The sequence below is a fragment of the Melospiza georgiana genome, chromosome 4 (genome assembly GCF_028018845.1).
Source record: "Melospiza georgiana isolate bMelGeo1 chromosome 4, bMelGeo1.pri, whole genome shotgun sequence".
Lineage (NCBI taxonomy): Eukaryota > Metazoa > Chordata > Aves > Passeriformes > Passerellidae > Melospiza > Melospiza georgiana.
In genome coordinates, this window is record NC_080433.1 from 21281660 (window position 1) to 21309459 (window position 27800).

At 45.3% G+C, this 27800-nt stretch overlaps 1 protein-coding gene across 3 annotated transcripts in view; it reads left to right on the forward strand.

Moving 5' to 3' along the window:
- The first annotated feature begins 615 nt into the window (after positions 1 to 615).
- Positions 616 to 27800, forward strand: part of STK38L (serine/threonine kinase 38 like) — a 46158-nt gene continuing 18973 nt past the window's right edge. For 2 of the 3 annotated variants that reach the window (XM_058022847.1, XM_058022845.1), the window contains exon 1: positions 616 to 666. The gene's annotated coding sequence lies outside the window, so the exon portion shown is untranslated. Of the gene's footprint in view, positions 667 to 23355; positions 23492 to 27800 lie in introns of those variants that run through there. The other variant, XM_058022846.1, reaches the window with a different exon arrangement.

A 27800-nucleotide genomic window follows, 5' to 3' on the forward strand; every position in this document is an offset into this window, starting at 1 on the left:
TGGAGTGGGGCCAGTGGAGCTGCAGAGATGATTCAGGGCCTGCAGCATCTGTGGCAGGGAAAGGCTGAGGGAGCTGGGGCTGTCCAGCCTGGAGAGGAGCCCCAGCTGAGAGGGGCCCTCAGCCCTGGGTGTCCCTGTGTGCAGGGAGGGCTCCGAGCAGGGCCCAGGTTCTGCTCCAGGGCCCAGCAATGGCACCAGAGGAACGGGCAGGGACTGAGGCCAGGAGGTTCCACCTGGGCAGGAGGCAGAACTTCTGTCCTGGGCAGCGGCCGAGTCCGGAGAGGATGGCGAGTCTCCCTCGCTGGGGATATTCCAGAACCGTCTGGAGCGAATCCTGTGCCGTGCACTCAGGGATGGCCCGGCTGGAGCAGGGCAGCAGCCGCGGCAGCCCCAGCGCTGCGCTCCGCTCCGCTCCCGGCCCGATCTCTGTTCCGCTCCCTGTCCCGGGGCGCCGCCGCCGCCGCCGGACGGGGCTGGGCTGGGCTGGGCGGCAGGGCAGGGGCGGGGCGGGGCGGGAGGCGCGCGCCGGCGGGCGCGGCCAATGGCGGAGCGGGGCTCGGCGGCGCGCGGCTCTCGCGAGAGCCGGCGGGTAAACATCGGCCCCCGCCGCGGGCCCGCCCGCTGCCATTAGCGCGGGGGCGGCGCCGCGCTCGGACCGGGCGGGAGGTGAGTCCTGAGGCGAGCCGGGTCCCGAGGGGAGTCGGGCGCTCTCCGCCCCGGCGCTGCCCGCGGAAACAGCCCCGGCACGCTGCCGCTGGAGACTGGGAATCTCCCCCTGCCTCCCCTCTTTCCTCCCACCGCACCGTGAGGCAGCAGGAGCAGCCATCGCCGTGGAGGCTGAGGGAGCGCAGCCTCAGCCTCGGTGCGGGGACGGTCGGGGGTGGCTCTGGGCTGCGGGGCAGTTCGCCCCCTGCCCCTCGGGTGGCTCTGCCCGCAGCCCCCGGGATGGCTCTGCCCGCAGCCCCCGGGGTGGTTTGTGCCCCTGCCGCCGGCCGGGAGGCTGAGGTGCCCCCGGGGTGTCGGTGCGGGGAGCGAGGTGAGCCCGGCGCGGGGAGCAGGGCCGGGGCTGTGCGGACACCCCGCCGGCAGGGTCAGGGCTGGGCTCTACTCGTGCTACAGAACGTGGCTCTGGGCTTAAGGGAGTCCTGCCCTCTTTAGAAATAAATAAATAAATAAGGGGCCGAAATTATCTCCGTAATGCGCTTAGAAAAGCAAACAACCTTCACAAGTTTCCACTGGCGGGAGGAGCAAATCGCAAACCTTGTGCAGAGCCGGAGGAGTTGGGGGTTGAGGCCCCGTGGTTTGGCTCTCCGGCTGGTGCTCTGTGTCTGCAGACAATTCCCATTGACTCAGGTAAAAGTTAAATGCCAGGGACTTACAGAGGTCGCGCAGTTGTTGTTTGGTTTTACTTGATCTGGAACGCCTTGGGTTAGAATAGCAGAGCTCACATGCGTGCTGATGTACCTGCCTTCCTCTTGCAAAATCCACACTGGGAATAAGTGAGCCTTGCTGTAGCCTCTCAATCAAAAGCAATGCCGACGTTTTGTTTTTGTTTGTTTTTTTTTTAAGAGAAGTTTCCTGTAAGATATTTGGTGGGTTGTATTGGTTTTGCTTTTACCTGCTTTTTGGTGAGCAATGGGGTTTTTGTTGACTGTAGATGTTGGGGTTTGTCAGGTGTACTGATTCAGTGTTTTGATTACAGTTTTTAAAAGTCACTTAAAACAGAGGGATCTTGTTTATGAGTGTTTATGATGCTAATAAATCTCGCTAGAGTTGTGCCTGCTCCATAAAAGATGCCTGAATATACACAGGAATCTGAAAAATTGTTTTCATTCCTTATCCTTCAGGAGTGAAAGAATATCAGCTTTTAATTTTACTCTGCAGAGTGAAAAGAAATAGGAGCCCACAGGCTACTGACCTCAGAGTGCTGATCAGTGAGCACCCTCATTGCATTTGAGAAATCTGTTACTGTATCCACTAGAATTGCTGCAATTTTACCTTCTGTGCCATATGTAGACTTGTTTTCCTGGCTTTGTTAAGAAGTGTCTTGGATAGGAAAAGTCAAATTTGCATAGCTCTGTGGACTCATTTGTTTTTCTGTTTGATTGAAATATTTTTGCTTAACAGAGCTTAAAAAAATCTAAACACTTATTTCTCAAGCATTTCAGGGGAAAACAAATCCCAAGCTACTAGCTAAGCACTCTTCAGAAGCAAATATTTACAGAGGACAGGTATCATGCTTTTTTTTCAGAAAGTTAGTCTGTCTTAAAAAAGCAAACAGCAAATGCACACCCCATCATTAACTTGCAGTGGGCTTGGACCAGGCCTATGGTCTGGGTGAGGGAATGTTCCCAGGAGAACAGAAATTTTGGGTTTCTGTCAGAAATTTTGGGTTTCTGTCAGATGATCTGCTGTGGACCTGCTTGTGTGAGCTGCCCTGGCGTGGTCTGATGTGCAGTGGAGTCCCTGTGGGGCTCTCCTGGCTTGGAGCAATGTGGGATGTCACAGAGGAGTTCAGTGCATGTGGCTGAGGCGTTCTCACCTGTCCTTTCTCAGGAGTTCTGTGTAGCCCCCCTTGGCTCATCTGTCATTTTGTCCCCAAACTTTGAATGGTAGGTGGGAGTTTTTTAATCATTTGGGTTACTGCTGTAGTTTGGGATGGCTCTTGAATCCTGTGGTGACCACAAGGAGCTTAGTCACTGTCTGTGTCCTCTGCATCTGTCTAGGCAGTGAGTTTGTCTTGCTTTCAGAGCTTATCTCCTCCCTACAGATTCAGCTTTTGCTCAGTCCATGTTTATTCCAATAAAAATGTTGTTCTTCCCACCAAGTTTAAGCTGAGCATTAGTTAAAATGTGAAGCCAGTTGATAAACTTTGATATTTGTATTCCAGGAGGTGCAGGGTAGACATGGAAATTGCAATGAAAAGAATTGCTTCTCTGAATGCAGTATTCATCAGCACAAAGCCTGCTAAGCTGATATTATATGGTAAATGGTTTGCTTTTAGTCTCCCAGAAAGAGGCTTTGTGTCTTAGGGTAATGGCAGTTGACATAAATCAAACATACAATTGTCCACAAAATCATTTAATCTTCTCTTGTTGCTCCTTCTAACATATAGCTGCACTTAGAGCAGACCTGCCACTGGTGGTAATTGCACTGCTGTGCCTTGAAAATATTGGTTTGATAAATAACTGGAGTCTAATTTTTGAGATGGGTTGGTGCAGAATTTTTCCAAGTCTGGTGATTAAATAACAGCTTTTGTTGTGCAAAAAATTGTTATACTGGGGTAAGCCAATTTAATACTGTGGGGTAGGAACTCAGGGAAGAGTTATTTATTTCATGTTATGAATTTAAATAGTGAACTGTATTTAAGGTGGCAGGGTCTCGTCTTGAAGACTCAGAAATGAGTTGTCAAATGCAGCAGAGCAGACTTTATAATTTGATTGGGGCAGAGGATCCTGCAAATCTGTAGTTTAAAACTCCAGAATAACTTCAGCAGTCCCACTGCTCCAGTATTTGCATGGGGAAGTAATAGAACCTTTTCCTCTTAACAGTATAAAACAAAACAGGAAGTAGGGTAAGAAATAAATGATCAAGAGAAACTCAGTTTCCTTGTCATAAATAATTTGAAGCATTAGTAGTATGGGAAGCATTAAAATGGGCAGTTGTTGTAGTTAACACTGCCTTACTTGTGAAATCAGGTAATCTTGTAAGGCATGCATTGATATATCACTAAATACCTGTTACAGATTAAAAAAGCAAAGGAAAATGGTGGATCGGGAAAGAATATAAATTTTTTATGCTTCAAGTAGCTGATTTTCTGATTTCTTCGTAATTTAGGTGTTGAATTTTGTATGCTGGTTTGTACTGTAGACCTGAAACTTAGTTTGTGTTGTGTGTCTTTAATATTTATACCTGCAGACTTGCAAACTTGTTAGCTGACCTGTGGTTTCATGAGAGTTACAGCTGGTCAGAATGTGAAGAAAAGAGAAATATTTGGAAGAATATTTCTATGGGATTTTGATTGTCTAAGGAACAGTTGTCTTTATGTTTTTACTAGTAAAAAGAGCAGTGGTTGATTAAAATGGTAGCCTGGGTTTATGGGATTTCAGAAGAGTGAGAATGTCCTGAAGTAGTAAAAAAGGAATCAACTCTTCACCTTTTAGTAACAGGGAGCAGCCATGATGAAGTAATAGTTTGGTGTGTGCAGGTTGTGCAAACAAATGGAGTTTATCAAAGGTGACAGAATGAATGGGAGGGAGGAAGTAAAGGGATAACTCAAACCTGTATGGGAGAGGAAGAGTATTTACTGTACTGCAGCTTATATTGGCTGTGTCTCTTATGTTCCAGAGTTTGAGCCTGTGATCACTGACATGCTGTAGAGGAGCTCCAGTCTTAGCAAAGACCTTGGCTTATTGGAGTGTGTTAAGTTTCCTTCCACAGAAGGGGAAACAAAAAATATTTTTCTTGCCTTTGACCAGATGAAAGGTTGTGAAACCTTTTCTACTCTGTAATAAAGAGAGCTGTTTACAATTCTGAGAGCACTGTGTGTAATGTCACATTAAGTACTGCACTTATAAAATGTGCCAAGGTATTTTAGCAATTAAATCTCCTGGTAGGAAAACAAAACCCAGCTGACCATCCCCAGACAAACCCTTGGAAAACCTGGCCTTCCCAGAAAGCTGTACTTGATTAAAGGCCCTTTTCATGAGCCACTCTAGTAGAATAATGCTTATGAGAAACACACTTGTGCACCAGTTGGTTGCAGTTAAAATGAAGATTTTAACACCAAACCATAGGAGTGGCAGAGACTCAGCTTGTACACAGGAGTGTACAGAAGGGGCAGAGTCATAACTTGCACTGCCATAGCCAAGGGATGGGGAGGGATGGCAGTCATCACATCAGAAGGACACCTGACTGCCCTGAATGGCTGCTGAGGGCAGAAGCAGCAGAGCAGAGGGGCTTGGCAGGAGCAGCTTGTCACAGGTGGGGATCTCTGGGTGCCTGGGGGCTCTGCTGGTGGTACAGGCTCCGTGTCCCTGGTGCAACAGAGAGGGAGACAGCTCCTTGGCATTGCTGTGCTGTGCCATGAACTTCCTCCAGCATCACTGAGAACCCCCCAAAGGACAGATGGGAGCCTCCTCCTGACAGATGTCTGGAGAGTCTTGAGCCTGTTCTGTGGGTAAAAAGTCTCAGTGTTTTTATGACTTTACTGGTAAAAACCTGCTTGCATCTGAACTGATAGGTAAATTCCAAAGGATATTTCCTTGTCTGCAGGAGGGCTCTTGTGTACAAACCAGCCAAGATGTGCATGGCCTCAGCACAGAACCCTTTCCTTGGGATTAGATATCTTAGATTGCCATGGATCATACCTGCACACAGAGGAGGGGACAGGATGCAGGGATCCCAGTGTTGCCCCTTCATTACCCAGGGCAGAGCTGCCTCTTTGGCTGATTAGCTAGATTTGAACCAGGCTCTGGAGAAGGCAGGGCTGGTTCACAGGCTTCTACTATTTCCCATAAAAACTGAGGAAAACGTTTCTGTTCAGGAGAAATCCCCTTTTCCCAGATTAGCCCAGTAGAAATGGCAGACCTTAGACCAATAGAATCAGGCTCCTTTTGTATATTGGAAAAGCGTTTATTACAGACATTTCTTTAAATTTGTTTTAATTACTTTTTACAATGAGCAGTTGCATAATGTGTTCCCTGCCCTTCCCTCTTGCTGGTGCCTTATAAGGGAGGTAACCAGAATGGCAGCCAAATATCAGCCTGATGATGAAAGAATTGTTCCACTTAAAATGTCACTAATTTTTAGCCTGCTGAGTCCTGTATGAAGAGGAGAGCTTACATTTGTAGCTCCCCAGACAAAAGCACTGCACTGCATTGTTTAAAGGCAGCTGTTGTTTCTTACAACAGCTGAAGTTAAAGATTGCTCTGTTCTGTGCTCTGTGGCATTCACAGAGCAGGAAAGGAGAACAAATTTAATCACAAGGTGAGGATTTAGTGGGAGTACCTGTTTCTTCAAACAGTAGCAACTGGATATGTAGAATGAAGGCTGTTTAACAGTAATTAAAAGTATAATTTAACAAGCTGTAAAATCTGGAACTAGAAGGGAATTTTGTGTTCTGCATGCGAGGATCTCTGTGGGATGTGGACGCAGTGATAGAGCAGTGAGAGCCACGGCTGGTACAGACAGGTAACAGCAGCTGTTAAAGCACATTCCCATGCAGTGGGGTAATGGCTGGGGCTTATCAGACACTGGTGCAGCAAATACTCTTGGTGAGACTCAGCAAGGCAGTTTAAAAGGCTGGGAGAGCTGGGATTGGTCAGCCTGGGAAGAGAAGGTTTTGGGGTGACCTCACTGGGGCCTTGCAGTGCCTGAAGGGAGCCCACAGGAAAGATGGAAAGAGGGCCTGGAGTGACAAGGGGCAATGGCTCCAAAGTGACAAAGAGGAGGTTTAGATTGGATATGAGGAAAGAACTGTCCCTGTGAGGGTGCTGAGGCCCCGGCACAGGTTGTTCAGAGAAGCTGTGGCTGCCCCATCCCTGGCAATGTTCCAGGCTGGATGGGGCTCTGAGCAAGCTGGGCTAGTGGCAGGTGTCCCTGCCCATGGCAGGGGGCTGGAATTGGATGTTCTTTAAGGTCCCTTCCAACCCAGGCAGTCTGAGATTCTCTGAAGTAAGGCTGCCTTGTGGTGCACCTCCTGTAGTTGTGTGTCTTGGAAGGCAGTCAAGTGCATCACAGCAAATTCTGACTTTCAAGATAAGGTGAAAGAAAGGAATTGTGACATTAACTTGCATCTTTGTCACTGGTTTTTATTGGTTTTGTTTGTGCTTGGTTGGTTCCACTAAAGTGATAAAGAGCTCTGGTTGAACAGGTGTGTGGCTGTTCTTTGACTGACTTGCCATATTTCACTTGTGTAAATCAGAAGTTTTATTGTGCCTAAGGAAAATTTCTCTTGCTAAACTGATCTGTCTGCTGATAGTTTAATTTATTGCCTTCACTTAATGAAATTAGTTATAGATGTATCTACATTTCCATGAATGCTGTAGGAAAGAAAATATTAATATTCAGGTTTATTGGGGAGGAGAGGAGAGAAACAAACCAACCCTGGTGACATTGCAAGCACAGTGTCTAGTAAAGTCTTATTGTTTAGTCCTTCCCCAATCTTCACAGCCATAGGGAGTCTTAGGAAGTAGTGACTAAGGGCAGAGAATTGAGGTTTATCAGAACAGGAATTCTTCATGAATTCATCTCTCAAATCTCCTGTGAACAAAGAATATAAATGACCACTTTATGTTAAAGTGTTTTAGATGGTTCTTCCTCTTATGGTTAATTATTGTATGGACACTCCTGCTCTGTGTTTAATTTAACAGAGAAGGAGAGATCATATAAAGTCTGCACCACTTGAGCATCTTAGCCCACTTGTAGTCTGGATATGGTGACCTCACTGCACAATTGCCTAAGCAGCAATTAGAAACTTTCCTGTGGGGTATTTTTTTCCCTTCTTAAAAACAAACAAACAAACAAACAAAAAACAACCAAAAAACCCAAACAAACAAAACAAAAAACCTGCAAGAATTATGTTAAGAACACCTGGAATAATCCCACGTAAGTTGCTTATTCTTTGTGAAATCAAAGTGAAGTTGGACAAAATGCCAATAAGCACAATAAGCACCCGAGGTTGGGGCTGTAGTTCCCAAGGCCAGTGAACCCCAGACTGCTGTCAAGGCTCAGCACATTCTCAGCCCATCATCCCCCTCCCAGACCTCTGCACCATGGTTTGGAAATCACTAAGTTATGATGAGCTGTTGTGGTAGGAATGAGCATCTTCAGAAATAGTTTCAAGTAGGAGATGGAATTGCAGGAAGATTTTGAGAAGGAGATCTGGAGAAACAATACCAGTTGTTTGGGAAATGAAGGGAATACAGAAGGGAATTCTTCTGCCTGTTAAATCTTTTTCTTCTCTTCTTGTCTTTTTTTTTTTCCCATGAGCCTCTGATAAAGGGAAAAGAACAAAGTGGAATGCTTTAAATTGTCAAGCTTTGCTGGCAAATCTTCAAAGAAATTGGAAAATTTTTTACCTTTCTCACATTGCACCAGTTCTTGACTGCTCTAGTTCTCAGTAATTACCAGTGTTTACAGGCAACACTCACCCATTCCTTCAGGAGGAAGGAACACACTGAAGTCACTGTGAGCCCCATGTGCAAGGCTGTCTCCAATATTTGAGGCCAGGCAGCTATGGTAGTGCCACAGGAGAACAAATGTCTGGGATGAATCCTTGCATTCCAGCTGTGCTGCTGTGCTAGTCACATATAGAGGTGTCCAGGATTAGAATGTGTTTACCAGCTAATCAGTTTGAGCAGGTAAATCCTGGCCCTTCCAAGGGGTTGGTTATACCTGGCATGTAATTTAGGTGCAAGTGAACTTGTATGAAAGTTTCTTGTGATAGGAATGGTGATGTGTGCTCTTGTCTTCCCAGCCTTGCTCAGGGCTTTATCACAGTGAGGAGTGTGAAATGAGTGCCATTCTGATATGATCAGTGCAGAGAATTTCAGGCCATGGCTGTGTCAGTGGGCTTGACCAGTTTGTGGATATTTAAGTTAATGTATTTCAGCTCTAATCCCTGTTCCTTCCATGGGGATTGGTGGTGCTGATGCTGCTGCAGAGTGACCTAAAGGAACTTTCCACTTCTTTTTTCAGGATCATCTGAGTACAACCTGCCCTGCTCCCTGCTCCCAGGTCAGGCTGGAAGCATTGTAAGCATTGTCTCTGGCAGCTGGGCTTCATTCATAACTCCAGAGTCTTAGGCTCACACTTGGATACCTTTAAGCCCCATTTAATCCCAGAGGGCACCTGACTCACATGAACTGACTGCTTTTGCTCTCAGACACGTAAGACACTTTTGTAGTGGCACATGAAAAAAGCAAGAACAAATCCCTTTCAGAGTTCAGGAGAAAGAGGTGAACATTGTATCACCAAAACCAGGGAAGAGAGAATTTCACCTGTCTGAATACACACTGACCTACAGCACTGACTGGAGCTGCTGCTCACAGCTTGTGCTGCAGCCTGGCCACTGACAGAATAACTTTGCTGAGCACCTCTGCTGCAAAGAGGTTCCTTGGAGCCTGCCAGAAATACTGTGCCTTCACCTTTGGTCCTCAGTAAGACACAAAACTCTGGCCTTTGGGAGGGTTTACAAAGAAGAAATGTGCTTGCCCTCTTTATGTTCAAATAAGCAAAATAACGTTCTGCTCTGTAAAATAATCTTTACAGTCAAAAGGAACATTGGGAGAACGACCAATGGATGCATGTATTTTTTTAATGTGTACTTTGGATCACTGCATTTGAAAGGATTGAAATCATAGTGGAAAGTTACAAAAGAAAAAGGAAGTAATTATGAAATAATTGAGGGGGGGAAATTGTTAAACTGTAATAAAGATAAGTAGTTTTAGCTAATTTTCTCTCTGCCTTTTTTGTTAAACAAGCAGCAATATTTTGAAAGCAAATTTCAGTTTTGTTTATGGTTCAGCCCAGTTTCAGGTGTTGACCCCCAGGCACAGAATGAGCTTGTGCTGCTTGGGGAGCAAGGGCTGCAAGAGAAGAATTATAATGAGAATTTTGCTTTAAGAAAATAAATCCAAGCAACTGAAGCTGTTAGTGTTAATTGTATTTTTATCTTGTAGAAGCTAATTTTCGAAATGAGTCCTGACAGTGTCTTTCTTATTTCTCTATGCTTGTAATTTTCTCAGTCTGAGAACCAGGGCATAAATGTATTTTCTTGGTTCTTTTGCTGAAGTGCTCCTCATCAGTTGTGTCATCCTTAAAGATGTGCAGACTGAGAAGACAAAAGCTTCTGTATCCTTACTTAGGACCTTAGGGAGAGTGAATCTGCATCTGCCTGTGTGCAGCTGGAGAATGCAGTTGCAGGATGAGATTTCCTCAAGTCAGTGTGGAATCCAAGTGCTTTCCCTCCCTCGCTTGCATGCCGAGGCAAGGCTGGGTTTTGCCACAAAGGCTGGTTAATTAAGGACCACCCACCCCCCTTCTCCTTGAATCCTAAAGTAAATCCTCCTCAGATATTGCAAACTGGGGAACCCCAAGCAGGAGCATTGCAGCTCCAGCTCCATATTTGTCTTGGATGGAAGGCCAGACTCCTGTCTGGAACATGTGAATCAGTGCTTTGGGTGCAGCTTCCTTGGTTCAGGGTGGGGATGATCTTGTCAGCAGAGCACCTGCTGTACAAGATGCAGTCACTGACACCAGTGGGCTGCCAGTAGTTATGTGCATCAAGGCAGGGAGACAGGAGCTTTTTGTCCTGTGCTACAGCAGGCACCTGCCTTTGCTTTCCCTTCTTGGGTAGATCAGGAAGGTAGTTTGTGCTTGACCTTGACTTTAATGAAATAAAATTTAGCTAAGGAAGCTTTACTGAATGCATTCCAATGGCTTTTCAGATTAATGGCATTGACTAATGTGTGAATAAAATAAACAGCTGAAAATTTATTGTAATTCTTGATTTCCTTTGGTACCTCAGTCAATGCTAATTCGAACCAAGAAGCCTCTTTTTTTGGATAAATCTACTGCCCCTATTGAATTTGGTGGTATAATTCTAATCAGCTTTGAGGGAGAGGGGACTGACAAAGAATAATCCTGCCTCTGTTGTGGATACTTGGGACATTTTTAAAGTGCTAGGCAGATATGGGTGTGCTGAGATGTTTTTTACGAGTGCTTTTTCAATATTGAAATGTGGCGCTCTTTGAGGTACTGACCACATTTGACCTTGTGTTCTTCACAGGCATTGTTCAATCAGTTTAGCAGCTGTTTACAAAGCACCAAAATTCAGAAGGCTTTCATCTCTGAATGAAACACATTCTTTTTGCTCAACTTGGCATCTCTGAATTTTCTGAGCAGCACCAATCCCCTAATGCTGTGTGATTAGATTCAGTTACCTTGTGCCATCCCAAAAAGTTCCAGTTAATTAATGGAATCGAGTGATGCTTTCAAAGCTATTGCTCTGAATTGTGACACATCCGGCTAAAATTACTTTGTTTTCTTAAAGCACAGAGTCTAAAATATTGATACTTAGTTTTCTAAATTTGGCTCGCTTGCTTCATGCCCTTTTACTGGCAGATACAAGGCAAATGCAACTAATGATTGATTTCTTTGAAGTGAGATGGTTGGTTCAAGGGGAACCTCTGCTTCTGTGCTAAATTTTCTTACAGAAAAATGCTTGAGAGCTCTGAAACTTCTGTTGGCTCCAGAAAGAAATACAGTTAGAATGTATGGGATGGGAATGGGATGGGATGGGAATATTCCTGCTCTCCTTTTGCATGGTTCTAGCATGTTGGAAGCCAGTAGGTCTTGGGCTTTACTAGTGGTAAAGTGTTGGATTTCAGGTATTACTTAAAGGAATACTTAGATTAGTTCATATTTAGCAAAAATGCACTGGGATGCTTTCACAAAAGATGCTGGTAAAAACAATTTGTGTTTTGAAGGAGAGTGCTATTTTGAGGGAGTGTAATCCTTTTTCCCTACCTTATTCAGTGCTTGGCCTTCAGATTGGTATCAACAAAGGAAGTGACTCTTACAGATGCTTTTGTGATGTGCTAGCCCTAATTTGCTGAGAGCTGGACCGAGATCCCTTGACTCATTTCACGTAAGCCACCAAAGAGCTGTTTCCAGTTACTGCCTGGACCAGGTCTTGGAGCTGAAAGATGCCATCTCTGCCTGCCAGCCATGCCTCACAAGAATCATAACAACTTGCATTTCAAATATTTCAACATGATAATTCAGCCTTTGAAGTTTTGGCACCTATTTGGCAAGGGATGTCTCCAAAGAGGTATTTTTAGCAAACACTATATATAGAGCTTCAGATCTTCATCTTCTTTCTTTATGTGAAGAATATTTTTACCATCTGTGAGGTGCCCAGAGTTAAAGGCTGTAAAAATGACAAGATGCTCAAGCCACAGTTGGATTCAATGTGTCTTAAATTTGGTGGGAGCTGTGCCTATCCACATTACAGACTTGCCTGGCCCTCTCCTGCTGGAGGGTCCAATGTCCTGTGGTGCAGGTGGGGATGAGGAATGTCACCTATTTTGTTTGCTTCACTGGGCGTTTGGAGTGAAAGTGAAATCTGTTTGCTGTGGGACTGTTTACTGAGGATGGGTCTCTAAAGGTGCTTGAGAAAGCTGTTGCAGGCATAGCCAACAGTTAGAGGCTTTGGAGATTATGAGGAGAAGCCAACTGCTAAATCCAAAGGCTCATTCCAGATATTCTCAGCACAATGGGAGTTGGCATTGTGTCAGATGCCAGGCAGGATTCATCTGCTTGGCCTTGGGTGTTTAAAAGTTGCACATCCATCTTAACCATCCTGAGTGCACAGTGGACTTGGAGAAGCACTGGGAGGAGATGTTTGCTTCTGCCTCCTGCAAGGGTGACTACAGTTGGAAAATATGGGTGCAGGGAAGGCCTGGGTGCACTTGCAGTTGTGCTGCCTGGAGTGAACACCCTGATACTGCTGTGTGACTTCTGAGTAGCTCCCTGGAGCAGGTGAAATGTCAACAATAACAGATCTAGTGGGTTCACTTCTGTCAAATATCCCTGCAGGTGTAAGCAAGAAGTTGTGAATTCCCAGCCTCCTTTTGTTTTGCCAGCAGAGTGGTCAGGATCTGTTTGTTTTTCTCCAGAAGGCCGTGAAGAATGTGCTCCCTCAACAGCAGCTGAGAGCCCCAGGGCTCCTGTGATCCTCTGCAGTTGCACCTCTGAAAAATCCCCGGGCTCAGGTCAACTGAGCTTTTTCTTCTGTTTCCTGATGTAATTCTAGATTTTCCCATAGTTCATAGTGGCATTTAGTGTTAAAAATAGGATTCCATAAAGCATTTTTATGTTCCTGAAGTGCACACCCTTTATTTTTCAAACGTGTGTCTGTGTGAAACCTTGCCAGAGGAGCAGTGTGTCTTTGCCCAGTGCTGACCTGATCTGACTGTAATACTAAACTCAAGGTGAGATTCAGGACTAATGCACTCATTTGGTGTCTCAGCTCTTCCTTCAGGTTTTTGGCAGCTTCTGCATTTACTCTTTGTGCCTCAGACATCCGTGCTACATAGTTCACTTTTGATTTAATTTATTTTTTGGTGGCTCTGATTAGTTTTGTTATGCTTTTTGCATTTCTGAAATCAGACTGAAATTGTCTGCATTTTTTGAGAACTGTATGTGGCGAGTGCTGTGTCAGCATGTGTGGCTCAGCATCCCTGGAAACATTCAAGAAATTATTTTAGTTGATAGTTAATGCTGTGCTTGAGTTGATGTGGCAGTGTTTGGTCAAGGACTGGACTTGCTCTTGCAGGTCTTTTCCAACCATGACGGCTCTGGGATTCTCTGCTTTCTTGGATAAATTTCTGCTACCAAATGGAAGGGGTCTGTTCCCTACAGGCTGCCGCAGATACTTGTAACAAGTCACGGATCTTCCCTTGCTTGTTCACCTTCAAAATCCTGCCAGGCCTGAAGGCTGGGTTTACTTTGTTTCCTTCTCAGTCCAGGTGATACAGTTGCCAGCTTGCATTATCAAGATCATGTGTTTTAGGTTTCAGTTTTGCAAAGTACCTCCAGGTCTGGTTGGAAAATATTTTAAAGGGGCAAAACATAATTTGCTTGAAGGCTGGGTGGAAGGTACATGGCACAGAGAAGCAGAATAAAGCCTGCAGCTCCAGTTCATTGGAAGATGGAGATCCTTTCTGGCATTATTAACACGAGGGATAACCCAGAGGAGAGGAAAGCAGCTTGGGGCTTGCTGGCAACCCCAAGAGACCTTTGCAGCTTTGAGCATGCTGGGAAGAGGGAGGGCACACCTTCCCTCCTGGAGGCTGCCAGCAGAGCAGCTTCCCTGTGCTTTCAGGATTTGCTGAAATTTCCATAATTTATTTTGCAAAATTTTACTCAAGGGGATTAAAAAAAAAAAGATAGACTATCCTCCAGATCTTGCTTCCAACCTTGAGTTACCATCTTAGATCTAGGGAGAGTAATGAATTTTTTATGGATCTAGGCTAGGGAGGTAGGGCTCAGTATCAATGGAGCATAATCTGTGGAGCAAGAAGTGCTAGTTCCTCCCAGACATTTTCTGACTGCCAGGGGTAGTTCTAAAATAAGGGCTTTCACTTGCTTTTCATTTTGTAAATCAATGCAAGTTAAAATATATTTTAAGGCTCAATTGAAGCAATAATTAATCATCTGAGGAATCACAGATGTAAATGTTTTTAATTCTGTGCTAATACTACTTTATTGGGCTACTTTTTCTTTATTCTTTGGTGCTCCTTACATTTTCAGAAGTAAAGAGAATAGAGCAGAGCAGCTGCTTCCTTGTGATTTGTGAAACTGGGACATGTTCTCTCTTACCCTGTGCTATATCAGTGTGACAAACCGCATTCCTGATACTGTGTGTGGCTTTACTGGGAAACTGTAAAACTTTCCAAAGGTTGCCTATTTATCAGTGCTTTTAAAGCAGCTGATTAATGTTATTTGCATGTGAGCAACAGAACATGTAAACATTGACTGGAGAGTCATTGGAGGAATGCTCTCAGCTGGACTCACAAGAGCAGCATTTCTCCAAGGCTGCTGGAGCTCAGCTTGGAACTGCTATCACCAAATTTGGCCTCTTGCAGAGCATTGATATTCAGTGTCCTTCCTTTGCTCATTCCCATCTATTTTTCCCCTGTTTCTGAATTCATGGTGGGATTTCAGCCCTGTCTTTGGAACAGTGCAAGCTGTCTCAGGTGCTTATCTTGCCACATGCCCTTCCAAACCCACAGTATACAGACCCATGCTTGGCTGCAGCCCTCAAATGGGCAGCTCACACAAGTGCACCTAAAAAGGAGGGCCCTATGTCTCATATGTTTTTGGTTACATAATGAATTTTCAGAATGAATTAATAACTTCTTAATACTTAAGACCCCAGTCTTTTGTGCCTGTGAACTCCTTAAGCCTCCTAACGTGACCTGCTGGCTACAGGAATGATGTTTGCTTTCTTGTAGGGTGACTGAGGCACACCCTAAGTACATTTTCTTTTTCTTTCTGTATGGTTTGTTTTTTGCACATAGAACATAAAATAGAATCCAGATCATCTGTTACTTAATGCAGTTTCCTGTGCTGAAGCCACAAGAGCATCCTTCCTCTGTACATACATCATGCGCAATTAGAAACAGAAAACTCCAGATATTCACTACTTCACTGCTTGCATCACTGGCAAATGACAGAGACTTAATGTGGTTTTAATCTGCAGGATTTGTGCACTTCAAGTCAGCATTAGTGGCTTTGTTAGGGATACCTGAGCAGGCAACTCTTCTGGGAGAGTGGCTGAATAGACTGAGAGGAGATGCATTAAGGAATGAGTGAGAAATTAGGATGGACCTTTAAGTGGATGTTCCTGATGTGTTCCCATAGATCAGGTACTGGGCATTGCTTTAAGTGTTTGAGTGCCCATAAAATGATTCAGATTCAAGTACAGGTTGTGTCTGTGTGTGCTGCAGGGTGGGCTTCTGCTGCAGCTCAGCATTGCTGTTGGAGCTTGCTGTCCATGCTGGGCTTTGCTCAGTGTGCTGGAACCAAGCAGTGCCTCAGGAGAGCTCACAAGGCAGATGGGAGCAGCACATGGACAAACCCTTCCTGGACTTTGTAAATGTGACTGGGGTGATCCATGGGGAGTGCAGCACATGGATGGGGGCTCAGCTGTTCATCATGATTAGCCTCACCCTGACCACTTCCATCAGAATCAAATGGATTGTGTTCTGTACTGTTGCAGCCTGAAGAGAAGGGAATGTCAGAAAGTACTTACAGCCTCAGTTTTGGGAACTCTGCACAGCTCTCCTCTCCACCAGCCCATTTCCAAAGGGAGCCAGCCAAAGTGGGGGCAGGAGGGATGTGACTCATTGGTGAGAGTCAATGTTTGTGTAACAGTTGTCACTGTGGGGCTCTGGGGTTTCTGTTGCACCCAATGTGACACAAATGGCCTCTGTCCAAAGGGACAGCCCTGTACTCCCACTGCCACAAGTGTATCCAAACTTTACTGGGATGTAGTCCAAGTCTGGCTGCCTGCAAAAGGGACAGTGCTGTTCTCCCCCTTGTCCTCTGTGCCTGTCCCTATTTAATTGCTCCCCTTTCACTGAATTTGTGTAGCTGGAGGATGGGACAAACCAATTTGCTGATCTTATGGAAGAGTAATCTCCTTTTCACAAGAACATGGGTTAGTTGGTAGCTCAATTTTGTCAGGCTGCTGAGTTACCCTAACTGGACTGTGGCTGCATTATTAGGAAAACTGTAGGAATGTGGCTGAGACTTGAGGGATCAGCCCAGTGGAGAAGAAGGGACTTTGTTTGAGCTCTGGCTGCTGAGAATTTTCTTGTCTTTCTAAGAACCAGTTGTAGACCTGCACTGACAAGTCCTTGAAGCAGGACTTGGCAGCAATGTCTGTCCTTTCTGTGTAAAGGCCTTGAGCATAGGGGCCATGCCCATAAGGAAATGTTAATGTTAAATAACATTTCAAAAGTGGAAATGATCTCATTCTTCCTACGGCTTATTTGGGTTTTTCTCTGGTTACTATTTATGGGAAATAGCTGCTTGTATGCAATTTGTCAAGCAATTCAGATCACTGCCTGAAAGTAGTCTTTATTTGCCACTCCACCAGCCTCCATCTTGACCCATTGTTTGTACAGAACCGGTATTTCCGTTCAGGTTTCCTGCAGGTAGCTCCACTTGTATTTATCTGCACTTGACAGATAAAGAAATGGAGGCTCAATGACACTTGGTCACCTTACAGGGGCAGTAGAGACTTTCACCTTGAAAAGGAACTGAGAGCCATTCTGCAGGAACACAAGTGTTTCTTCTCCTTTGTTTGAGGTGACTCCTATTCCATGAAGAGTCCTTCTTCTACTGATGAGTCCTGCTCCTTTTCTCAGTCAGGAGAGTGCTTAGCCAGCCCTCAGGACATGCTCCAAGGCTTTCTGTTCTGAAGGCTTCCTTGGTGGGAAAGGTTTGCTCCTAGAGAATTTATCATCTTTTTCTGCTTTTCTTGTCATAATCTGTTTCATCTTGAAAGCTTAGGAAACTGGCTCTTTAAATTTATTTATTTTTAATCTGGAAATTTACCCTTTCATGCATGTTTAACATACAGCCTTAATATCGTATAGAAACTTAAGCAGATCTCTTCTGTTACAGGGCTTGCAAGGGTCTTCAGGGTGAAGAGGGAGACGAGAATGTTGACCTCATGTTCAGAAGGCTTGATTTATTATTTTATGATATATATTACTTTATAACTATACTAAAAGAAATAGAAGTTCTCAGAAGCTAGCTAAGCTAAGAATAGAAAAAAATGAATAACAAAGGAGCTCTCTCCAACTCTGTCCCAGAGAGAGCTCGGTCCTTGATTGGCCATTAATTGTACACATCCAACATGGGCCAATCACAGGTGCACCTGTTGCATTTCACAGCAGCAGATATCCATTGTTTGCATTCTTTTTCTGTGGCCTCAGCTTCCCAGAAGGGAAAATCCTAAAGAAAGGATTTTTATGAAAAAATGTCGGTGACACTTTTCTGTTCCTTTCCCCCTACTTCCCTTGCAGCTGGATACAGCCAGAGCATTTATCCACACCCTGTTTTGCTTCTCTTTTCCTTTAACTTGGAAACCAGATAATAGAATCAAATATCTGAGGTGAATTTAGGGAAAACAACACCCATTCTGAGTGAACTTTCCCAGGCCAAGGCTGGAGAATTACTACACACTGGGAGCTTATACCCATCACAAACCTCATCATCTTTCACCTGCATGCAGTTCCTTTTTTGCCTTCCTCTGCTCACCCTAGAAGGGTGACTATGCAGTTATGTAGGAGGTGAATATGCAGCTATGTGGATGTACAGACTGTCATAACAAAGCATTCCTGGTGCCCTTCAGCCCTGAAGGAGATGAGCAGTTGGGATGTGAAGGAAAGGCTGCAGGAGGACTCGGGGGTTTCATAAGGCAGTCTGCCTCTGCAAGAGCTGTTTCCTCTCTACCTAAACCTCTAAATTTCAGAGGGATAAATTGCAGCTACCCACTTGCTGTGTGTTTGTGATATATGCATTCTCAATGTGATAGAAATGTTGGAATACGAGACCACAGTTGTATTGACTGTTCTCCCCTAAACCAGCCTGATGATAAGGCACAGTGGTAAAGCTTTCTCTTCTCAGTTATCCTTATTATCACTGTGGGGATTAGGTGTTGTGATTAGGGCTCCTTTATGAGATAAAGCTTCATTCTCCACCTCTGTTCTGGTGATTTGTGGTAAGAGTCTGGCTCAGCTACATCCCCACCATTCCAAATCTGCTCCCCAGCTTCAGGCACCAGGAGGGTGGTACCATGTGCTCCTCTCTCATGTCAGGAAACCACAGACATCTCTTTATCTCTGGGCCCTCACCAAGTCAGTCTGCTTTGTGTGCCAACAGCTTTCTGCTGCTCCAAATATCCCAGCTCAAGGAATGAAGTGCTGTAGTGGGATTTGAATGGGCAAACATCTGTTCTTCAGTGTTGTGTACACTGACAGCAGACACTACCTGCATTTACAGTTTTGCAGGGCCAGAGGGATCTGTTGTGCTCATTAACCCTGACTGGAGGCACTGCACAGACCATGGCCGGGCACTGATGTTCTGCATCTCATTTAGCAGTCAGCTCCTTTGCTGGCACAGACTTATCATGTGTAATTACTTAATTTGATTGATGTGATCTAAAAGGAGCCTGGCAAGAGTCAGGGATTTGAACATACATCAGTGGGAAAGAAAAGCAAACTTGGTGCCTTCTTCTCCAGCATTCTTCAGTGCAACAGTCCCTCCTAAATCCTAAAGGTCCTACTTCCCTAGGCTCCTTAGGAAGTAGAAGGGCTTTACAAAATACCTAAAATCTAAGAGCAGAGCTTCTTGGATGACATCTGAAAATGTAACACAGTTTCCTTGAAACTTGTACTGGTGCTGCGTTAGAAGATTCTTTGCTTATTCATTGCTTTTGTGCCAACTTTTGCCTCTTTGTCACAAAAGATGTAGAGAAAGTCCCTGTGACTGAATGTTACCTTTGGGCAGTTGTGCATGTTTTAGAGTGGGACATGTTTTTCATTGGACCTGAGTAGGTCTTTATCCAGAAAACCAATAACTGAGGAGGAAGCAGATTTATGATTCTTGACCTTGCTCTGGTTGTATTTATTTCATGATCTGAAACATTGCAGCAAGATATTTAGCATGGACTTTTTAATGCCAGTTAATTCAATGGGTCTTAAAACAAGGTTTTCTTACACCTGGATGCAAGTACCTGCTAAAAGCTGTGAGAATGCTTAAGTGCACAGGAATGCAATTGCTCTAGTAAATAGAGAAGCTTCCTGTTTTTAGACACTTCTGAGAGGAGAAAGATTTGCAGCACTGTGAAACGTGGGGAGAGCCAGGAGGAAGGATGGAGAGAAGTGAGCTGAAGCAAGCTATGAAATGTTGTTCACTGCAGAGCACTGTGGGCTTTCGAGCAAGCTACTGATTTCTCTTGTCCCCAGGAAATTAAAATGCACGCAGTGGTAAACACTGGAAGTAAAGGAGTGGCTGCTTGGGGCTGCAGGTCTGGTTCCCTCATCACGTCTCATGCTTCATTGAGTCATGCAGAGTGTTGTCCTGAGCTGACCTCCCACGTGGAGCACTCCTTGGATGACAGCAGCGTGTGGAGACGCCGCACCTCCGTTCCCTTCCTGTTCCTGCCTCCAGCCCTCCATCCCTGCAGGTGGAGCAGAAGTACAGCCCCTGTGTCCCCTTTCTCAGTGAGCTTGGGTGGCTGGGGGAGTCCTGCCCACAGCCACACACACATGCTCACTGAGGCAGTCTGAGTGGGTACTGCTAAACCCCAAAGGCTGGGTTGTCTTCAGAAGGAAAGGGAATAAAATGAGTTATTTGGAAGAGCTGAGCTCGGGGGGATGTTGATAAGTCATTGCGTGTCCTTCAGTGCTGAGGGAGTGTTTTAAGTATGGAATGTCTCAAAATGTGCTCCTCACTTTGGGACAGAGCTACTGACAGTAGAGCTTAAAGAATGTAATTCTATCACCAAAGGCTGAAGGCAAGTGGAGCTGGGATGGAAGTGACCTTATTAGTAGATGTGCTTTTCTAAACTTCACATGGCCAGTCTCCCATTGTTTGTGAAATCCAAAGTTATGACGTTTGGATCAAAAGTTTTTTTGCTACTTGAATGGACAAAAGATTAACTCTCAAGGAAATAAACACAGTTTATGGATCTTACATAGGTGTATGTAGACCTAGGGGGTTTTTAATGCATGTATTCCCCTGTATCCTCTTGTGCACCCATACATAGTTTCAGCCTGTACCTTTTCCTGTCAGGGCAATGAATTTGCACCCGCTGCTCGTCGAAAGCAGCAGAGAGCTGAATCTCGGCCGCTGTTCATGGGAGACTTCTGCTGCTCAGCTGTGTTGAATAGCAGGAAATCCTGGAGTGCAGCACAACTCCAATATTCAGTTTTTATTCCATATTAGGAAATATTTCCTTATCATTACTGCGGGTGTGTTGGAATGATTTCCGAGATTAATTTCTGCGAGCCAGATTAAAGGACGAGGAGGCCATGCCCGCTTATTTCCCGCTTTGGACTGATTCCTGGGAAGGGCCAAGTGGGCTCAGCCTGGGGCAGTGTGGCCTTTGGCAATCCCTGCAGGTGAAACCAGCCTCACCCAAACTATTTTTAAAAGAATTTATTTCAGCCTGGTAATGGTTCCTCAGTGTGGGTCGTGCAGCTTCTTGTGCTGGCACAAAGCACGGAGCGGCAGCAGGAGGGAAACAAACAGATGGTTGGATGGAAAATGGGATGGCTCCTTTCAGAGACAGTCCTGGCTTGTGCCAGCTTACAGCACACACATGGCCCTGGCCTGGCCTGGGAGGAGTTCCTGCTGCTTGGGAGAGGGATTTTTTGCCTGCTCTCATCAGAGCCCCACACTGCTATTTTGGGATGTTTTAGGTTTAGGAATCAACCTCAAGGCAGGAAAGTACCTTCCTTTCCTTCATCTTGAAAACATCTTTTTTGGCTGCATAAAGGTCTTCTGGTGTTTAGGGAGCATATTGGAGCTGGCTGCTGACACCCCAAAATGCTCTCTGGGTCTTGCTGTCCCCCAGGTTTCCCTGGTGTCATCATCATCATCATCACAGTGGCTGCAGGACTCGTGCAGTGTTTGCATCCTGAGTCCTGTGTGCCTGGCAGTGTCTCCCCAGGGTTTTGTCACAGCCCTGGGGATCAGGCACTGGGAGTGTCCACTCCTTTTGGTTCACAAGTCATGGAGCACTTTCTGCTTTTAGCTGGGGCTAAAACAGGCGCCTCACCCAGATGCCCCATGGGGGAAGAATGGCTGAAAATGGCTAAAACATTTGGACATCTTTGCCTTTTAAATAGCAATGGGGCATGTTCCAATGGGGCTAATTTTACTTGGTTTCTTAGTGGTGCTTTAAATAGAACAACTGTAATTAATTCTGTAACTTTAAAGTAACAAAACTTATTCAACCATAATGCACATTGGGGAAGGAAGGCTAAAGGAGATGAAGTAAATAAACAAGGTTAATGAAATGCTGAAGTGTCAGTGATGGCATGTTGCAGTCTTATTTTGTTTTCCCTTCCCTAAAGGAGACTGATGTAACAACTGAAGGGTGTCAGAAGGATCTGGTCATGGCAATAATGTTAGAAAAGAATCTGCGTGTGAAATATCTGATTTGTTTTATCTGGCAGGGAATGTTGTTTCCTTTCAGTAGCAGATTAAATAAAACAGGGGCTTCTGAATGGTGATATTACTGAAAACATGAATTAAGGAGGAACAAAATATTTATTTTTCTGTCTGAAACATACCCCAGAGCAGTGCTTGGCAAACATGCTGGTCTGATAATTATGAACCTCACTAACAGCAGCTAGCATCATCCTGAGGCTGGAATGGGACTATTAGGTCAAAACCCATTGAGCTGAAGGGGTTTTTTGTTGACATGAGTGAACTTTGGACAAGGTTCTGTTCTAAGCACAGAAAGCTGTACTTAGAAATAACACAAATATTAAGATCACACCCCAAGAGTTGAAAAATACTGGCCCATGTTTGACATAGATGGGACTAGTGAGGTTTCATTGACAGCTTGCTGCTTGGAGACTTCTGGGTCCTGTTGAGTTTTGGTTGTTTCTGGAGGTTAATCAAAAGCTTTGGAATTGGATTAAAACTAGGTTATAGCAAAAGAAGATAGAACCTCCCTGTGCTGGGCTGCACCCAGAGCCCCAGGGCAGCAGGACAGGGGGGATTCTGCCCCTGTGCCCCTCTCTGCTGAGCCCCCCTGCAGGGCTGCATCCAGCCCTGGGCCCAGCACAGCAAGGACAGGGAGCTGCTGGAGCCAGGCCAGAGCAGGGACACCAAGGGGATCAGAGGGATGGAGCAGCTCTGCTGGGAGGAAAGGCTGAGGGAATTGGGATTGTTTAGCCTGGAGAGGAGAAGGCTTTGGGGTGACCTCACTGTGGCCTTGCAGTGCCTGAAGGGAGCCCACAGAAAGATGGAGAGAGACTCTGGACAAGGGCCTGGAGTGACAGGACAAGGGGCAATGGCTCCAAAGTGACCCAGGGGAGGTTTAGATTTGGATATGAAGAAGAAATTGTTCCCTGTGAGGGTGCTGAGGCCCTGGCCTAGAGAAGCTGAGGCTGGCCATCCCTGTTATTTTTCAAGGTTGGATGGGGCTCTGAGCAAGCTGGGAGAGTGGGAGGTGTCCCTGCCCATGGCAGGGGGGTGGAACTGGATGGGCTTCAAAGTCCCTTCCAGCCCAGGCCATCCTGTGATCCTCAGCAGGAGGAGGTTCAGTATAAACAATTGGATGGTGAAAATATGCACAGCACAGTTGCCAAACCTGTGCTAGCAGAAACTATAGTGCAGAAAGTCATTTTCCTCCTGGGCTTGATGGCACTTTCTCCTTCTGTTCCCTCACTGGAACTATCAGCTGTTGTACAGCATTTTTATCTCTGCTGTCTGTTTGCTCACCCCACGTATGGCTGCACATCTCAGAAGCTGCTCAGAGTACATCCCACCACATCATCCTGCTGAGCCTTGGGCTGTTTTTTTCATTTGTCTGGCCCTGCCCACTGCCCCTTGGTGTGAATCATGCTGTTATTTGTGTATGGTGGGTTGGTTTTTTCCAGTTTTATATATATCCTGTCTCTCTTTAGGAGAATTCAAACAATTTGGAGACGGTGGGGCTGGCGCTTGTGCTCAAAGCTTTGCCGTGTCTGTGCTGCTTTCCTAGATAGCACCTCATTTCTAAAATATAATCCTTTTTTTAATATAATCCTTGTCAGCCTTGGGGTTTAGTGCCCAGCTTGGTGAGTTTTTGGACTGGGTTGTCTGGAAGGAGCCAGGCAGAGTCTGCTCTCACTTCTCACCCAGAAGAGCCCCAGCTCTGGGCACGGTGGTGACAGCTGGAATTTTGAAGGTACTCACTTCATTGTGCTCTATGTGTTTGCTTCATCTCTCCTTTCTCTTTTATTTCCTAATTCTTGAAAAATGCCATTTGTGTACTTCATTTCAGGAGCAAGTTCAATGTCATGCTGAAACCATGGGAATTTTGAAAGGCAAAAATATGTTTTGGTATGTTACTTATCCAGGGGCTTTGATTCAGGAGGCAAATTCTCTTGGAATGTTAAATGGAAAGTTCATTAATTTGGCAGTTTTTACTGTAATAGTAAACTGCCTTCCTAACTGCTGGGCATTAGAGGTATGCTTGGGTGGATAAATTAAAATTATTATCAGTCTTTCTGTGAATTGATGGCACTTTGGAGGGAGGATTGCTCTTCCCTGTCCTGCTGAACAGGTATGTAGCTTGACGTTGTAAATCCAAATTGGAGACCAGCAGCATTTGGAAAAAAGGTGTTTTTCTCTCTGGCAGAACTGGGTGTGGGGTTTGCTCCCTAACTTAAATACTCACTGAGTCCTGAGTAAATTTATTCTAGGGCTACTGTATAACTGTACTACACACGTGGCTTCAAAAAGAAACATGATGTTTCCAGTGTGTGACTTAGGTTCAGATTAGTTTGATAATATAGATCCAGCCTGATTTGAAATATCCTGTGGCTCTTCCTACTGACACAGCTATGCAGGAGACTTGCCTGTGCAGGAGGCTTGGATTCTATCTTCTTATCCCTTCCTGATTAGAAAGTGATCCCACAAAGTGCTGTGTTTCAGGGCAGAGCAGTTCTTCATTTGCTTTGATTTATTCCATCTCTCCTCTTTGGAGCTGCTGCAGCAGGTGGGATTGGATGCCTCAGTGATTTTTGCACTCATTAATAACAGACTTAATTCAATAGTTTATTGAAAACATTAATGACAGGCTCTGGGAGCTGCCAAGAGGGTGCCCCAGAGAGAATGTGGGGTTTGGAGTTAGCAGTGGTGTAGCAGAATCTGGGTGTGGGAGTTTAAAGAGTGGGAACTCCAGGCAAACAGATGCAGAGTTTGATTTAGGGCTGTTGTGACAATTGGGAGTGCAGATTGAAGTTGTAGTCAATGCTGCTTGGCCTTTCTCTGCTTCCCAGTCAGGAAAGATCTGGGAACAAAAAGGTCAAATGGATGCTTTGATTAGGCAACATTTTTCTACCAGGAGGGAGAGGGAGAGTTGTATCCAGCTGACATATTCTATTCAATGATAGATCAGGAGGGGATTGCTTGGAAACATCTCTTGAAGGCTCCAGTTCAGTAGCATTTGGCTGCTCTCCCCTTTCTGTAGCTGTTCCCTGCTCTCCCTCATCCTTGGGGAACATCCCTCGTCTCCTCTCTTCTCCTCCCCTCTGTGCTGTTCTCCCTCCTGCCTCTGGTAGCCAGATTTTCCCTGGCTGCTGCACATCCATAGCTCCTTATCCCCTTGCTGCAGGTGCTGAGCTGGCATGAGGAGAGCTCAGGCTGGGATTCCAGCCATGCCTGCAGGAGGCACGGGCTCATTTCCTGGGCCAGGCAGCACATATGGCATCCCTGCTCCTGGCAGCTCGGAGCCCTGGTCCCGCGGGCTCAGTGCCTCCTGTCCATTGCAGCCCTTTGATGTCTTTCTTCCTCACACTTGGGGATGTTCCAGGCCCTTCAGAAAGATCCCTGTCAGCCAGAGGAGTTCTGGCTAAATGTGGCCAGCTGGTTAAATATGATATTCTTCATGGTCCAGGGAGCCTAAAGTAATTCCAGTGATGCTGCAGGAGTGGAATTGGTTCCATTATGGAGGTGGCATGGATTTGGGTGAACTATTAGGCTTGTGAGGGCATTTCCAAGAATCATGGGTGGCACCTTTTCAAAGCATTCCCGTTAATGTGGTGAGGTCAGTACAAGTAGTATGCTGTCAATAAAAGGTCCTGTTTTGGAGCTCCTTCCTTCCCGCCCCCATCCCTCTGCATCATTTGTTTTTAAAGGTCATGCTTAAGCACTGTACTTGGTGACTCCCAGCTGAATATTTTGTCTGGGATGTGGATTTGTGCTGTGTTTGGGAGCTCGTTAGTGGAAGCAGAGACAGGAGGAGAAAGGAAAAAGGCTGAAGAGGTTTTCTCGGCTGTGAGTTCACACAGAATTCTGTGGGATATCTCGTGCCTCCTGCCAGGTCTGTGCTCTTTTTCATTTACTTTGGGGACTCTGGAGAGCTTAAGGCGTCTCCTGGTTTTACAAATATTTTCTTTGTGGTGATTGTGCGCTGGTTTTCTCCCCACAGTGGCAGAGCTAACTGGGGACACTTATTTGTCTTTCCCTCCTGTGAAGCATATGAGGGTCAGTCCCACTGTTGATAGTGTGGGGTGCCAGTGCTGGGATTGGGAAATCTTTTTACAAGTTTAATAAAACCCAGTGACTTGGATTTGCTGTCTGGCAGTGCCTGCATTTGTGAGTGTAGAGCATGGGCAAAACAAATGAAGAGGAAATCAAGTTGCAGTGTTGTTTTATCCTACCAGGAATACAAGACGTGCAAAGGAGAAATATCCGGTGTGAGAGTGTGCCTGCTATACCTTAAGTAAAGGTTAATCCATTTCAAGCCTGGCTTAATGCTGCTCTATCCTGATGTTCCAAAATTATCAGAAGGCAGGTTTTTACTCCATTAGGTCATTTCTTGAAATAACTTAATCACAGATGCCGGTGTGTGGTCAGCTGTGGCTCTGTTTGATTTGCTCTTATCAACTGATTTGTATTTATCTTTTCCCACCTATTGAGGGAAAAAGTGTAAAATTGTACAATAAACACAACAGGGAGACCAGTGCTAAGTTCTGGCTTTTGGAGACGTGTCCAGCATGGGGGATGTTTCTGTGTGAAGAACAGAACTGCCTAATTTTTAGTAAACACTGCTAGGAATTGACAGATCTCATCTTTCTTCAGTAGAAAACTGAAGGGAATAAAAGATTGATTAAAAATAGAAATATTGGCATCACTTTGAAGCAGCTGTAATGCTATTAAAACCTCTTTGTGCCTTTATGAAGAGATATTTTTATTCTCAGAATTCTGGTGTCTTGTGCGCTTCAAAATAAACAACTAAAATAATACCCACATGATGCCATAAAACGCCTTTATTTGTGACACAGCAGCTGCATTTCTGGCAACAAATATCCTATTGTCACATCAGATCCCATGAAAAATCCACAGGAAAAAATCCCACCCTCTCACAGTGCAGCAGGCAGAATCCAAACAAAGAGCCAGGAGCAGAGTTCAGGGATCCTCCTGCCCCAGTGTGGACGTGCAAGTTCTCTTCTGTATGAACCCCTAATCAGTTCACCTTCAAAGCCATTAGGATCTGCTTAAATTAAGCCTAATTTGGGATTTGTCTTCTGCTCAATCCTCTGGAGAAACGGAAGGATTAAATAAATAATAAAAAGGAAGCCAAGTGCCTGAAGGGAGCCCACGGGAAAGATGGAGAGAGACTCTTGACAAGGGCCTGGAGTGACAGGACAAGGGGCAATGGCTTCACACTGGCAGAGAGCAGGGTTAGATTGGATTTGAGGAAGAAATTGTTCCCTGTGAGGATGGTGAGACCCTGGCACAGGTTGCCCAGAGAAGCTGTGGCTGCCCCTGGATCCCTGGCCATGTCCAAGCCCAGAAGGAGCTCTAGATAAGCTGGAAGAGTGGAAGGTGTCCCTGCTGGGGGGTGGAGAGCAAGGTGTTTGAGGTCACTTCCAACCCAGGCCATTCCATGGTTCTGTGTGCAGAAGACAGGTGATGTACACATGGTGCTGTGTACTTCTGTGTAATTTTCCAAAACTAACTTCCAAAACAACCTGACCAAATGGGAGTGGGGCTGAGATGCCTCTTTTTATGCTTTTCTTCCATGAAGCTCTCCTGAAGTGCCTCAGCTCACTTCCAGGTAGGGCATGAATCTTAGGACAAACTGTGCTGGTTCTTTGGTTTTTAATCTCCCCTGGCTTTCCCGGATCAGCTGCAGGGCATTCAGAGCTTCCCTGAGGTGTCTTTTTCCAGCATTAAAAAGTGTCGTTCCAGTACATCCAAGTTCCTTGGGTTCAGGATAAAAGCTCTCAAGGAGAGCAGCCTTTCTTCTTTCTGCTTTCTTTCTTCTTTCTTCCCAGTTTTTAGGTGTCCAGTGGCCATGTGCCTTAAGCCATAAGTACCACCTGGCCACGTGTAACTTTATGGAGCAGTTTTAAAATTCAAATATATTCAATGGTTATCTTTATCCTTGAAATAACTTCTCTGGACTGGGGTTAGGCTTTTTTTCCATTTGCTGTCTCGTTTTATTCCACCCTTTTTTTTTTAGCATCTAGAATTTTTGGAGTCTG